Here is a 15,927-nt window from a genome sequence, read left to right as displayed (position 1 = left end):
AGAACACAAAGCTGTGTGTAATCCACAAAAGAAGGCAGTTTGGAACCCAGCTCACTGGGCTATAGAAGCCAACATGTTTGTCAGACACTTCAAGCTCCCCAAGCACCAATACAGTAAGATAAACTCTCCCTTTTTTGTTAAGATTTCCAGTTCATTCAGGAAAACCCAAGAGATCCAACATATATGAAGGTCTAAGACAAAGTGTAAACAGTGAAAGAATGGCAGACTCTCTAACAGCACCATGTACACATATGGGAGGAATGAATGGCAGACTCTCTAACAGCACCATGTACACAGCTGAGCTCAGCGAATGCCATAGAAAATGACTTATCTCTGGAAGACATCTTGTTCATTTATTCCTTTATGGGTTCCAGCCTGAATGCTGCTCCTTTCTACCTATTTAACCATCTCTGAGTGATTAAACCCTTTCCCCAAACATCCAACTTAAATAGTGCTAAGTTTTTAATTAAAGCACACTATAAAAAATGATGAACAATCAAATTCAAGTGCCGCATAATTTATTTACATTTATGTAACAGTTTCCCCCAAGGAACTCCAGGCATTTTGCAAACTTAAAATTATCTGGCAGATATTAATCTTCACAAAATCCCCAGGAGAAAGACAAGAATGTAAGGTGCATAATCAATAATAAGTCCCTTACCTTCACACACACACACATCTTCCCTCCCACAAATCTGACTGTGTACCACTTTAAGTCTCTCTGAGCCACAGATAAACTAATTCAGAAAATTATACCAAGCGCAGGTGAGATTTTTCAGGAAACTTCACAAACAGAAGCTAATGACTATTCCATCACATTTTGAAAAAAGTTATTAAACCTTCTTGTATGTTTTCGATTCTGTAATAGAAAAACAATTCTCAACCGACTCCAAAATAAAATTTTCAAGACCAACTTAAAAATGCACCTAGAGGAAAGGGGGAAAAAATTTACCAAATTCTAATATAAATTATTGCTCCAAACCTCCATGACCAAACCCCTCAGAGGAGAATCTATATGTTAAACAAATACCCCAGGTTTTCCAGGGCTTTCAAAAGTATTGGTAATGTTTTATTTCTTAAGCTGGGTAGTAAGTACTTAAGTTTTTGGTTTATTTTTCTTCTTTAAACAATTCACGTTTATATACCCTTATACATCCATATATGTTCTTATGATTTTTTTTTTTACTGTTCCTGATGAATTCTGTACAGGTAGGTCAGGAATCATGCTTTGGGAACCTGTGCAGGCTAGATCAAAATCTCCTAGGTGCTTTTTAAAGTAGAACCATGTTAAAGGTTGAATTGTGTCCCCACAAAAAATATATGATAAAGACAGGGCCCAGATGATTCATGTGCCTGTAATTCTAGCACTTTGGAAGACCAAGGCAGGAGGATCACTTGAGGCCAGGAGTTCAAGACTGACCTGAGCAATATAGCAAGACCCCATTTCTACAAAACACAGAAAAATTAGCCAGGTACAGTGGTGCACTCCTGTAGGCCCAGCTACTCAGGAGGCTGCGGCAAAAGACTGCTTGACCTCAGGAGTTTGAGGTTGCAGTGAACTATGGTAATGCCACTGCACTCTAGCCTAGGAGGCAGAGACCCTGCCCCCCCCAATACACACGCGTGCGCACACACACACACACACACACATATACACACATATGTATGCTAACGTCCTAATCCCCAGCCCCTCACAATGTGATGTTATTTAGAAATAAAGTTGTTGCACATGTAATTAGTTAAAATGAGGTCATACTGGATTAGGGTAGGACAATATGACCGGTGTCCCCTCAGAAGATGGCCATGTAAAGACACACAAGGCAGAGAGTTTGGAATTGGACAGCTGCAAACCAAGCAATGCCAAAGACTGCCAACCACCAGAAACTAGGAAGAGGCAAAGGATTCTCCTACAAAGTTTAAGAGTGAGCATGGCCCTGCCAACACCTTGATTTTAGACTTCCAGCCTCCAAAACTGTGAGACAATTTCTGTTGATTTAAACCAACCAATTTGTAATACTTTGCTATGACAGCCCTGGGAAACTTTAACGATACAAGCCAATATACTAAGAGTGGTACTGAAAGTATCTGACCATCTGATCTAATTTTGAGAAATCTGCCACAGGTTCTAGAACCCTAAGAACATTTGTGCAGGAAAGACCTCTGACTGACTTCCTTGTTTTGAACATAAGAAAAAAATTGGGGCCGGGCGCGGTGGCTCACGCCTGTAATCCTAGCACTCTGGGAGGCCAAGGCGGGCGGATAGCTCGAGGTCAGGAGTTCAAGACCAGCCTGAGCAAGAGCGAGACCCCGTCTCTACTATAAATAGAAAGAAATTAATTGGCCAACTAATATACATAGGAAAAAATTAGGCGGGCATAGTGGCGCATGCCTGTAGTCCCAACTACTCAGGAGGCTGAGGCAGGAAGATTGCTTGAGCCCAGGAGTTGGAGGTTGCTGTGAGCTAGGCTGACACCACAGCACTGCAGCCCAGGCAACACAGTGAGACTGTCTCAAAAAAAAAAAAAAAAAAAAAAAAAATATATATATATATATATATATATAAAATTAAAAAGAAAAAAATTGAAATCTGAAATCTTCATCATTAAAACAATAAAAATTGTCATCAAGAGAGTAACAATACTTTAGGATCACTAAAATATCTGAAAGATGAGTGCCTTTGTGCTTGTTGATTTTGTGAAAATAAACAAACAAATATTAATAAATACATAAAGCAAGCAAACAGGGAAGAGAGTTCAGGGACTAATAGGGAGTGCAAAGACTGGCCTCCTGGGTCTGCAAAAGGAGAGAAAAAAGGCCTCAGGACCAACATTGCTGCTCAAGTAAGTTTTTCAAAAGTTGTCTCTAAAATTACTCTCACTAGTCTCAGTTATTAGCCTCTGAGCCTGTTTGAAAATTAAAAGGTTCAAGAGAACCCTGACCTATGCCTGGTTTGGTGTAACCATATTTGCCAAGAGCTAATATCTGGAGGAAAGTAGTAAGGAAAAAGCTATTTGATTCCACTATCCAACCATCCGTCCTTTTAAGTGTCTGACTATAATCCACACAGACATACTTAGCAAACTTTAAAATACAGCCTCTCAACATTGTTACAATTAAGTCACTCTGAAATGTCATGAAAAGCAATCTAGTCCCATTAAAATCTTCACACTCTCATTAAAAAAGCACTTACAGACTTGAAAATGTTCCTAATACATTATTTAAAGACACAAGATGTACACTGACTAAAAATCCTTGTATAAGGAAGAACAGTAGCAGCATACTTTTTAAAAAATGTGCAAATTTGTGTCATAATTGGGTAATTGGCAAACTGCAGGTAGCAGTCAGGTTGTAATGTACTAGTTTTTAAAAGGCTTTGGGGGCCTTTCCTCTGCCCTGAAATTTCAGCCCACCCAGGGGCCAATCACATCAACAGTATTTAAACACATCTCTTAGTTCAACTAACAGTCCCTCCTCCTTTCAGGATTTCCAAGCACAGGAAGGGGGAGGAGGAAGAAAGGGAAAAAAATTCAGACTATTTTAGCTGACACCCCCAGGCCACTAGTAAAGTCCTGACCTCTGGCCCATTTGGTCTCCTCCCTTTCAATTAAAGGTCACTGCTATTTATCTGTTGCCATTCAGAGACCTAAATGTGTTTTTTACAGGCCCTAAATACCCAATGGGAACAGCAGGAGCCCAGGACTAAAGTCTCTTTTCTGCCCCAGCCTCTACCTTGCCCCTAACTCACAATTCACCTTTAACTCAGGAGCTAAGTTTTAAACACTGAGGGAGTCTGCCACTGGGAGTCCCAGCATTGCAATGCAGAGATAAGGCATGGCCTGCTTGGTCAGGTTGATCCCACCAGGTCAGTGGGCTTCATGGGTCTAAATTTGTTTAGTGTTTGTTTTCAATGAAATTACTGAAAATGTTGAGTTGGTATAAAATATAAGATTTACAACTACTGTTTCCTCTCCCACATGACTATACATCACTGCTCAATGCCCTCAGTCTCCTAAACTATAAAGTGAAAAGGATGGAATTTCCAAACTCTAAAATCCTCCCTCTAAATCAGGATCCCCAAGCTTTTTGGCACCAGGGACTGGTTTCATGAAAGACAATTTTTCCACAGACCGAAGTGGGGGATTGAGGGGGTGTTATGGGTTGGGAAGAAGTGGTGTGGAGCTCAGGCAGTGATATGTGGCTGTTTTTTAACAGGCCACGGACCAGTACTAGGCTATGGCTGGAAGGTTGTGGATTACAGCTAAATCATTTGTGAGTCCTTACAGATAGGTATTTGTTTCTTGGTACAATTTAGCACCAGGTCAAAAAATTTTCTGCACTATTTGATAATTTTGATTACAATTTTTAAAAACTAATTTTATGTGGCTTACAAATATTCAAAAACTCCTAAAAATTCAAGATTTGAACACCTGTAATTCCAAGTACTTTGAGAGACCGAGGTGTGAGGATCACCTGAGGCCATAAGTTTGAGAACTAGCCTGGGCAATGTAGCAAGGCCACATCTCTATAAAAAATTTTTTTAAAAATTTAGCCTGGCATGGTGGAGCTCGCCCATAGTCCCAGCTACTGGGGAGGCTGAAGCAGGAGTATCGCTTGAACCCAGGAGTTCAAGGCTACAGTGAACCTATGATTGCACCTACTTCATTCCAGCCCAGACAATAAAGATTATGTCATTCATTCATTCACAAATAAATAAATACATACATAAATAAATAAATTCAAGATTTGTTTTCAAGAAGAAGAGAGATTGTCAGATTTTCTTGGTTCCTTTTCCCACCTCAAACCTTTCTCTTACGGAGACCTTTAATACACACCATACCACTGCTGCCACGATGAATGAACTGAATAAAATAATGAAGCATATTAGTCATTCTTATACAGTTAGTCATATTGTCATGAGTGACCATTATGTGCTACATCCTATTCTTTTTAGACAGATGTGAATGTTCCAGTTTTACCAACATGGAAACTAGGAAAATAAAGCAAGTTTACCAAAGTCAGAAAGGTAGAAAACTGGAGAAGGGTACTGGACCCTCTACATCACCACCTATGAGTGAATGAATTATGAACAAAGAAACTTTAAAAGTTAAAAAAAAAAAAAAAGTAAGACTCAGGAAGAAATTAAGAATTTGCTCTATAACTTCCCACCATCAAGGCTTTTCAGGAGCAACATTTGTTTTCCTTAAATACTCCTGTTGGCAGTCCAATGCTTAAAAACTAAGAGCATATGTATTGGATCATCACTTTGTTCAGGGGGAAAAAATTCTAGAGGCCCTATACAAATAGTTATGACAAAAGCTCAGTAAAGAACGGGGATGACTGCAATTAAACACCACTCGCCCTGGCTCACTGGCTGCCAAGGGGTCACTGCCATCCTGCAACCTTTGTGCTTAGCTGTCTATCTCTTGCTGCACAGAGAACAATAGGCTGGTATAGCAGGACTGCCTTCGTTAGTTCAGGCCACCATAACAAAATACCACTGACTAGGTGGCTTAAACAACAGAACTTGATTTTCTCACAGTTCTAGAAGCTGAAAATCCAAGACTAGGGTGCCAGCACGGTAAGGTTCTTGTGGGGTTTCTCTTCCTGACCACTGTCTTGCTGTGTCCTCATATGGCAGGAAAGCAAGCTCTCTGATGTCTCTTCTTATAGAGGCACTAACCCATCATGTGGGCTGTATCCTCGCCACCTCATCTAAACCTAATTATCTCCCAAAAGCCCTATCTCTAAATACTGTCACATTAGAGGTTAGAGCTTCAGGATATGAACTGGCGGTGAGGGAGGAGATAATATTTACAATACTTCAACAAACACTTAATGAGCACCTAACACCTACAAGTGTTATGCTAGGTAGGGAGGCAGATGAATGAATAGGCCTCAAACTCTACCTTCACCAATATCTGTGGACTCAATAAAATGAGGGCTTGATACAAATAAATACACTGTGGGGCTGAGTAGTTTTAACTGAGCAGAAGGATTTTCAATCAATGAATGTTTATTGAGGCTTTAATGTGAAATGAGATGTTTATTCATAGATCCAAAGGAAGATACAAATAAAAAAATTTAAATATGGTTTCTGTCTTTTTGTGGCTGACAAATGCTTCCAGTGGCCCCATCATCCTTGCCTCCTGGTATGCATGCCTTTGTGTGTTTTCTTCTCCCCTTAAGTATGAAAGAGACCTGGGACTTACTTCTAACCAGAACAAAGATGATGGATGTACATTAGTATGTGATTACATTACAAAAGACTGTAGCACCTGTCTTGTTCACTCCTCTGTTGGCTTGGAGGAAGCCATCAACCATGCTGGGGAACCTCACATGATAAGGAGATGTGACTGCTTATAGGAACAGCCATAAGAGAATAAGGCCCTTAGCCCCTACAGCTGCAAGGAAATAAACTCCAACAATCTCAATGAGCTTCATAGCAGAATCATTCCATAGTCCAGCAAGTAGGTAAGACTCCAGCCCTGGGCAACATCTTGACTGGAGAATTGCAAAAGCCATGGCTAAGCTGTGCCCAGACTCCTGGCTCACAAAAACTGTGAGATAGTAAATTATGTTATTTTAAGCTACTTAAGTTTGTGGTAATATTGTTATACATCAACAGATAATCAACACAAGATAATTTTCTTGAATGTACCATTTCAAGTATTTTAAAGTACTTCATTTCCTTCACAAATCAACAATTGTCTTGGATTGTGTGGGGAAGGGGTGGGGATATTTGTCCATCTCTCAAGGAAGAGAACAGGAAGGAGCCTGAAATAAATGCCTAAAATTATTTAATCACAGAGCTATTAGTAATTAGAATGATCTCAAATCTAACAGTTGAAGACACTGTCACCCAGAAAGGTTCAGTGATTTATCTAAAGATACAAAGTGTATTCATCACAGAACTATGAGCCAGCTTCTATATGAAAGTCCTTTCCAACCAAGGCAACTTCTTACCTCAACTCTTGATGAAAATGCTCAAAATATATCTCAAATACAATTCTTCCTAGATTTAGGAGGGTAAGCTAACCAAATATTTCTTTTTCAGGAAAGAATTTGCAGCACATAGCTGAAAGCACTGGCTCACACCTGTAGTCTTAGTACTCTGGGAGGCCAAAGCAGGACCAAACTAGCAAGCTCAAGACCCCATCTCTACAAAAAAATAGAAAAATCAGCAGGGTGTAGAGGTGCACACCTGTAGTTCCAGCAACTCAGGAGTCTAAGGGCAGGAGGATCACTTGAGCCCAGAAGTTTGAGGTTGCAGTAGCTATGATGATGACACCACTGCACGCTAGCCCAGAAGACAAAGCAAGACCAGAACATCATTTAATACCCTTATATACACTAAGTGTACAGAAAAATAGAATGAATTTATTCTGATTCCTGGATATAGATAAGCTTGGGGGGGGGGTTGGCATTTTCTCCCCTTCCTCTAAAAATAAAAATAGGATAAAAACTGCAGCCTTTGAGAGTTCCAGGTAATCTGGTTTTACTCCATGACAAGCAATTTCACTGTTCCAAAATAGGTTAAGGAGAAAAAAACTAAATGAATAAAAGCCATTTAACCTAAAAATGTATCCACTTTTAAACACATCCATGGAAGTGAATCCTCCCCAGAGAATCATGAAATGTCAGCATTAGAAAAAGACTGTGCTAATTCTGATCCAGCTTCTCCAGTTAATGGAAGGTTGGGTGACTTGCCCAAGGTCACAAAGAAAATTAACTACAAAACCAAGTCAGGCTGATTTCTAGTTTAGTTATTTGCTGCACCATCCTGGGAATCACTCTACCCAAAAATTGCAAATGAATACAAATACTTTAAAGCCACAGTCACCAACCATGGGCCTGCAGCCCAGTACTTGGTCCGTAGCCTGATAGGAATCCTGTTGCACATCTCCACCTGGGTTCCGCCTACCCCTCCCCGCTCCCCACTCCCGAATTTAACCCTAACACCCCACCCCTGTGAAAAAATTGTCTTCCATAAAACTTAGGAACCTTAGGAATCAGGCCACACAGCAGGAGATGAGCTGTGGGTGAGCCAGCAAAGCTACATCTGTATTTACACCAGCTACAGCTGCTCCCCAGCACTGGCATCACCACCTGAGCTCCGCCTCCCCCCCTCCACCCCTGTGGAAAAACTGTCTTCTATAAAACCAGTCCCTGGTGCCAAAAAGGCTGGGAACCACTGCTTTAAAGGGAAATGTCTCCAGTCAATACCCTGACCTTGGCCTTCAGACAAAATCACTAATGGGGTACAGAATACCAAACTGAACTTGTTCATATGGTATTCCAAATGAAATACAAGATAGGGCCGGGCACGGTGGCTCACGCCTGTAATCCTAGCCCTCTGGGAGGCCAGGGCAGGCGGATTGCTCAAGGTTAGGAGTTCGAAACCAGCCTGACCAAGAGCAAGACCCCCTATCTCTACTATAAATAGAAAGAAATTAATTGGCCAACTAATATATATAGAAAAAAGTAGCCGGGCATGGTGGTGCATGCCTGTGGTCCCAGCTACTCAGGAGGCTGAGGCAGCAGGATCACTTGAGCCCAGGAGTTTGAGGTTGCTGTAAGCTAGGCTGACGCCACGGCACTCACTCTAGCCTGGGCAACAAAACGAGACTCTGTCTCAAAAAAAAAAAAGAAAGAAATACAAGATAGAAGAGTAGGGTTCTGCAAAAACTACTGAATACAGACATTCACATGAAAGAATACTTCATGATATGGAAGTATTCCTAAAAAAAAAAAAAAAAAGTAATTGAAATCTTGCAACTTAGATCATATGTAAGCACTGTGGCAGAAAATGTCAATGATAACCACCACTCTTCATAAAACCTACTTTTATTTACTCAATTTACTTAAAGTGAGTAACTTTCACAGCCCCAATGTCTTGCTCCAAGTCTAACTAAAGCTGCCAGTATTACAGTACACACTGTGCATGCAGGCCTCGTGGAAAGAGGAACAAACAACCCTGCTCTGGTCTGTCCTTAAGTAGTTCACATACAAAGTAGACTGTGATAAGGCCCTTGACAGAGGTGTAAGCCAAGGTTCTGCTGAGAATACAGATAATGCAATTAATTCTGCATCACAGAAAGCATAAAAAAGCCAAGTCATCTGAAGCTTGATGTATGAGTAGAATTTTGTCTGGAGGATCCACAGGGGTTCCAGTTAATTTGGTTTTGGCTTATTATATGAACGGCAACCCTGTTTCAAATTGGGGGGAAAAATTACCATTCCTTCCTCTGCCCTATTTCTGTTCATTACACATTTGAGTACTTTATTGCTATAATCTGTTTACATGTCTGTCTCCTCCACTGGACGGCCAGTTCCTGAAGGAGCAGACACAGGCTCCCTTTCATCATTTTTTCCCTGCAGTATCTGACAAGGCAGCCCTTGACACAAGTTAAAACATTACCATTCAACTTCTATAACTGTAAAATAGCTATTAGGTCACTTGCAACTTCCTTTAATCTCTCTACCATCTAACCTTAAATCTGTAATGAGGCACAGATAGTCATTTAAAAAAAAAAAAAAACTACAGGTCTATGTTCATTTCACACACGGCTGCCAGGATTAGTGCTTAACATATATGACCTGTTGTGTTGAATCAATTATTCTTAACTAATGTTGCTCTTCTATTTATTCCATATTACTATTCCCTATATTCACCTTTCACAAGTCAAAGTTCTAAAGGATATGAATAAGTATTTCATGGGAGAATAGAATGGACAGGATTCTGGGGTCAAATAAGTTTGGGAAATGCTAGGTTAAACTAATTTATTTGAAGGCAGAAATCTCAGTGCATTCAATAAGTTAATATTAAATTTAATCTCTAAGAATGGAATGGAGTGTTTATGGTCTTTTTCTTTAGCCTCAGAGCATCTTGGCCCCATTCTTCCATGGAAAGTAAAGAATAGTTTCTGGGAAATTTATTCAAGTTAACAACAGCATTTATAGTTTGAAGAAAACAATAAATCTCAGGGGTATATCTTCAGTAAATATAAGCAAGACTGACAACTGGGTTCATTCTTTCATTAATGTAACCAATGTTTACTGAACCCTACACTACTTAAGAGAAACAAAGTCCCTGTACTCCTGTAGATTAAATCCAGTGGAAGGGAAGAATGCCCTCCATCCCCTGCTTAGGAGATAAAGAAGTCTTTTTGTCTCCTTAAGGCTGTACACTATTTCTTTTATAGCACCTGGTGGGTGCACTATAAATAACTGCTAGCAGCTCAATCACAGTGAAGTCTGTAGACATTTTCCAAATTCGCATGAAAACCAATCAAAACAGTAATAAAAATGGACTGTCAGTAATTCATGTTCGGTTATTTGATCAAGTGAAAAAACTTCTATAAAAATAATAATTCAAGACCTGGAAAGTGCCTTAGAAAACATCCACTTTAACTCCCCTTGAATTTCCTAAGAGAAAACTGAGGGCCAAAATATCTAAGAGTGTATAAGAGGTAGCAAAGAAGCTACCAAGGAATGTGACCATCCGCTACCCCAGGCTTTTCCCAGTCCAGAGTCAATTGTTTATGAAATAACAGTCCCTGTACTGCCTTTTCACTGCTTTCTTAAAGAAGAAAGAAGTATCATCAGAGACAGTTCTCTAAGCATTGTCACAACACAGCTTTCATTTCAGTTATATCCAAACCAACCCTCAAAGAAGCATAGAATAACCTGAGCACCCAGGAAACATGAGCAAGAGGGAAACCTTTAGGTGTTCTCCAACACACAACAGGTTTCAAACCAACAAAATATCAAATAGTATGTTCTTTTAAAGAGATATTAGACTAAATGCTTCAACTATGATCAGAAAATGAAAAGACACAGCAGCACAGACATTAAGTTCTAGGTTGTGCCCACAGCTCTCTACCCTGCTGAATGACCCTGAATTATCTGTAAAATAAAAGATTGGACTAGACTCTCTGAAGGTACCTTAGGGTCTCAAATTCTAAGATTTTACTGAACTTATGCCACCAACAAGGAACTTTCCAACAAAAGATGAGCCTGTCTCCTCTCTCTTGGGTTATAACCACTTTTGCTCCTTTTTGAATCAAGATTGGCTACATTTGCATCAAGTACTCAATGTTACAGGACATAAAATAGATAAGTACTCTCTAGGTACATTTTATTATACTTCCCTATCATTTAACATACAATAAAGAGATGTACTATGAAATATTATGGAACCTAAGAGTACAGTATCCCATGCTGGTCTAACTACCATGATGTCTAATTTCCAAAACTTACATTTTAATAAAATGCTATAATAATTCACTAAGAAGGGGGGAAACACTAAAATTACACACACAAAAAAAATACAGAAATGTTAAAACTTCTCTTTAATTCCTCTTTTCTCCTAGTTCCTCCTAAACCAAATTTCACGACAGACATTATTCAGCACTGGCAAACTGAGAAGTTCCAAACAGAAACTATTCAGAAGCTAATTTCTAGAGGAAAACAAGACACCTGTGTACCTCACTGTGAAACCAAAGACAAGCAGCAGATAGGCAGCACATGAACCTTTGGAGTAGCCTTTGCTTTACCTGTCTCAATTCCTGTCTAAATCCTTTGTTTCCCAGCAGGTGAGAACTTTACCTGGATCTCCAGATAAGAGGTCAACTCAATGCATTTTTCTTCTAGGCTCAAACACATTTTTATTAACCAAAATAGGAACCATTACAATCAACACATTTTTGCCAATGAGTAATAGGTTTGTTTACTCCTGTAGTGTAAAAATCCGCTTGACATCCACATGGCAATACTGCTTGGAGTAAATTAAAACCTCCACTGAGAATGAAATTGGATAGGTAAAAGTACTATAGAAAGAAAAAAAGAAAAAAAGGGTGTGTTGAATATTAACAAAAACAGAGGCTCTTTCTAAGCAGAGAAAAAAAGGAGAAATTAGGGAAACTATTATACTGTATTTGAAATGAGAATTTTAATACCGATTTTAAAAAATAAACACACAAAGTACCATCATGGGAATAACAAACAATTCTAGTACTTTAAGAATCTGGGAAATACACTGATAAAGAGAACTCTAACTTCTGCTGGAATCATTAACTTGCTCTTGAGCAATGTTAATGTCTCTAAATCCTTCTGAACTTCAATTTCCTTAGTTAAAAAATTAGGAGGGTCCTAGATGACCTGAAAGATCTTTTCTTTTAATCTCACTCTCCTTCATATCTATTCTACTCATTCATTCATTCAGTCAACAATGAGCACCTGCTGTTTGTCCAACTGCATATTCAGATGCTACAAGTACAGTCATGTGCTGCATAATGACTTTTGGTCAACAATGGACTGCATATAAGATGGCATAACAGCTTCTCTAAGGCCACCCTAGATAGAGTACATTTTCATATACTAGACAAAACTACTTCCTGCTTTGATTTTAGTCTATTTCTTTAGGGTGGTCCTTATTCATATGAAAAATAGCATTTCAGAATCCTCCCTTGGGAAAAACAATGGCACTTTTGTCTTAAAGAAGCAGCTAATTGCTTTTATGCTAAAACTTTCAAAACTAAGTAACATTTCATTATTAAAAATAAGTAAAGCCATATTATACTATATGACATAAACCAGCTTCTTTCACCTGATACAGAGAAAAGAAGATTTATAAGGCTGACATAAACTTTAGGGGAAACAGCAAAATCACTAATGAGGACTTAACCCATCTGAGTCAATTTTCTCTATACTGTACTCAAATATTAAGAATAAACATAAAGCTATCAAATGCTAAAATTTCACTAAAAGTGAAAACTTGTGCAATTTGGCAGTATGCATCAAGAAATTTGAAAACATGCATGCCTCTGTCCAAGTGATTCAATAGCTAGGAATTTAAGACTTTTCAAAGCTTTAGTTATAAAAATATATATCACAATGTTGGTTACAGTATCAAAAACTTGGAAAGAGCTCAAGTGTCCAATAATAGCAGATTGGTAAAATATGCTTTGGTACATCTACCAATAGACTACTACGCAGATATTTAACATGTAGAACAATATTTTATGAAATGACAAAGTGCTATTAAGTAGGATAAAATAGATTACAAAACAGTATGGTATGATCCCATTTGTAAAAACAAAACATAAAAACATTTACATATACAGATGTATGCATTTCCTTATACAGAGAAAAGTATAAAAAGTCAAATACCATGTTGCAAATGGTTTTCTCTTGGTTTTAAGATAATGTACAATCTTTATTTTCTACTTTGCTTATTTATCTATATCTTCCAATTTGTCTACAATAAACATATGTGGCTTTTGTCATTTTCAAAGATTTTTAAATTAGAAAATTAAAATAATGTCCGGGCATAGTGGCTCATGCCTGCAATCACATGTTGGGAGCTAAGGCAGGAGGATCGCCTGAGGCCAGGAATTCAAGAATAGTCGGGTCAACATAGCAAGATCTCATCTTTATAAAAAATGTAAAAAGTAGGCAGTCATGGTGGCATGTGCCTGTAATCCCAGCTACTCAGGAGGCTGAGGCAGGAAGATCCTTTGACCGCAGGAGTTCCAGGCTGCAGTGAGCTATGATCAGGTCATTGCACGCCAGCCTGGGTGACAGACCAAGACCTCTCGTCTCTTAAAAAAAAAGAAAAAAAAAAACCACACACACAGCATTTAGTGCCCGACTTTGTAGAAGGAATAGAGAACTGGGCTGTCCACACCAAGGGAGAACCCTTGTGTCCTGCCAAAGAGGAATGTAAATTGTTTGGCTGTCTCTGCAACAACCAGTTCAATTAGCGTCAAAACAAAGGCTCTTTAAAAGGCCAAGAACACACTGTATGGGCTGGAGTCTAATTGAGCTAGTTGTAAATTAATTACCTAATGTTGTCAAAATGGGGGTGGGGGAGGACTCTTTCCCTTCCTAGTGCAACCTGAAGTTGATCTCAAGGTATGCAAAAGAGAAATGTCAGTAGCAGCAAATGTTTTAGTTTTATAAAATACAGGGAACAAAGGCTTTCCAAGTCATTACTGATTCATGACAGATTTCCTTGCCAAGGCTTGATTTGTTAACGTCCCCTCCTTTCCCAGTTTAAGTACCTCCTCTGGCACAGAAAATGATGCATTTCTCTCTCCTCTTAATCCTTAAAACTTCAGTTCTGAGATGAACAAATCAGTGCCAAGTGTCTGAGAGACAGGATGCTGAATCAGGGCCCAGAACATTAACCCAGGTGCCCCCCCTGGTTCTGTGAAACTTGAGAATTCATTTCACCTTTCCTAGTAAGACTGAGCCCCCCACACACATCTCTACCCCATGCTTTTCCCCCTAAATCTTCTTTTTACAAAATATCCACTTCTGTAATGATGCATCACCAGTCTAGGTATGTTTAACTGAAGTCCATCTTATTACTCGCAGATGTATTTTCAGCCATCACAAAAATACCTTTTCAGTCCCTTAAAACTGACAGGTGTTTTTTGTATTGTTTTGTAGGGAAAGAAGTGAGGGAGCACAATGGTAAGTAAAGTATGAACATCTTCCTTAACGATTTCACTTAAGTGACTTGAAATGAAAACTTGTAGATTCCAAATGACTGAACTCAATTCCCATTTTGATTAGCAAACATGCAGGCAAATTCCAATAAGGAAAATGCCAAAGAGTGCTTTTAAATAATCTTAACTTTAAAAGAGTTCAGATTGTAAGAAGAGAGTTGGGGGAATGGACAAGTTTAGTCTGTTCCAATTCAATATACATGGGGACTATGGGATTAAATACAGCACCCAAGACGAGTTCTTTCAAAAAAAAAGTTGCAAGGAACAGATCTAGACTTTGAACCATGACTTGATTTACTTAGTATACCACCGTGAAAAATCACATAATCATAGTCTCTTTGGGAGAGAGAGCCCTCAAAGGTCACTAATAGCCAGTTTTAAATCCCATCACGATAATCCAGGTGAGTGATAACTGAGCCTGTTTGAATAGCTTCAGTAACTGGAATTTAAGACCTTGAGACGGCACTATTAGAAAACTATTCTTTTATACAAAATGCCAAATTGTGTCTCCAATGAGAGTAAGAGTGACCCCTCAGATCTAAATCCCTCTTATTGAAATCAACCCTGTAAATATTTTAAGACAGCCATCACATATCACCTTGAACTGCCTCCTCTACAAGGTAAGCATTCCCAGGTACACTTCTCATTATAGCATGGTTAGTAATAAATCCCTGACAAATCACAATTCAAATCCCTCTCCCTTCAAGCCTACAAATCCAGATTTTCAAGATAACTATTAACAATCATTAAAAGCCTCCAATATTCCCTCCACCCAACTATAGCTCATAACACTATATTTGATTAGGACAGATTAATGGTGACATCTATTTGAGTAACAGATGTCTTTTAGTAATCAAGCCTATGGTGAGATCTCCTTATTTTTTTAAAGCAATAACCAGAAACTGTAAAACTCCTAGAAGAGAACACAGGGGGAAAACTGGACACTAGCCCTGGCAATGATTTTTTGGATAATGCACCAAAAGCTCAGGCCACAAAAGCAAAAATAAATATGTGGGACTACATCAAACTAAAAACTTCTGCACAGCAAAGGAAACAAAAAAATGAAATAAAAAAAATATAATATTAGTAAAATATATATCTAATAAGGAGTTAATATCCAAAATGTATAAAGAACTCATACCACTCAATACTAGAAAAATAACCTTATTGAAAATGGGCAAAAGACCTGAATAGATATTTCTCTAAAGAAAACATAAAAATTGCCAATAGGTATATGAAAAGGTACTCAATATCATTAATCATCAGGGAAACGCATATCAAAACCACTACGAGACACTCATCAGGATGGCTATTATAATCAAAATGTCAAAAGATAACAAACATTGGCAATTGTGGAGAAAAGGGAACTCTTGTATATTCTTGGAATGTAGACTGGTACAGCTATTATGGAAAA

The 15,927-nt window shown here is 38.6% G+C and overlaps 1 protein-coding gene and 1 long non-coding RNA gene across 3 annotated transcripts in view; both read right to left on the bottom strand.

Annotated features, from left to right (window-relative positions):
• The window catches only part of LOC142862440 (uncharacterized), a 95,944-nt gene extending 87,989 nt beyond the window's left edge, over positions 1-7,955 (bottom strand). The window contains exon 1 of the long non-coding RNA XR_012913522.1: positions 1,421-7,955. This is a non-coding gene — a long non-coding RNA (uncharacterized LOC142862440). The remainder of the gene's footprint in view (positions 1-1,420) is intronic.
• The window catches only part of AUTS2 (activator of transcription and developmental regulator AUTS2), a 1,182,161-nt gene that overhangs the window by 1,132,663 nt on the left and 33,571 nt on the right, over positions 1-15,927 (bottom strand). The gene's annotated exons all lie outside the window — the stretch shown is intronic.

This window comes from Microcebus murinus, chromosome 19, assembly GCF_040939455.1.
Source record: "Microcebus murinus isolate Inina chromosome 19, M.murinus_Inina_mat1.0, whole genome shotgun sequence".
Classification (NCBI taxonomy): domain Eukaryota; kingdom Metazoa; phylum Chordata; class Mammalia; order Primates; family Cheirogaleidae; genus Microcebus; species Microcebus murinus.
This window is presented reverse-complemented; position numbering and strand designations above follow the sequence as displayed.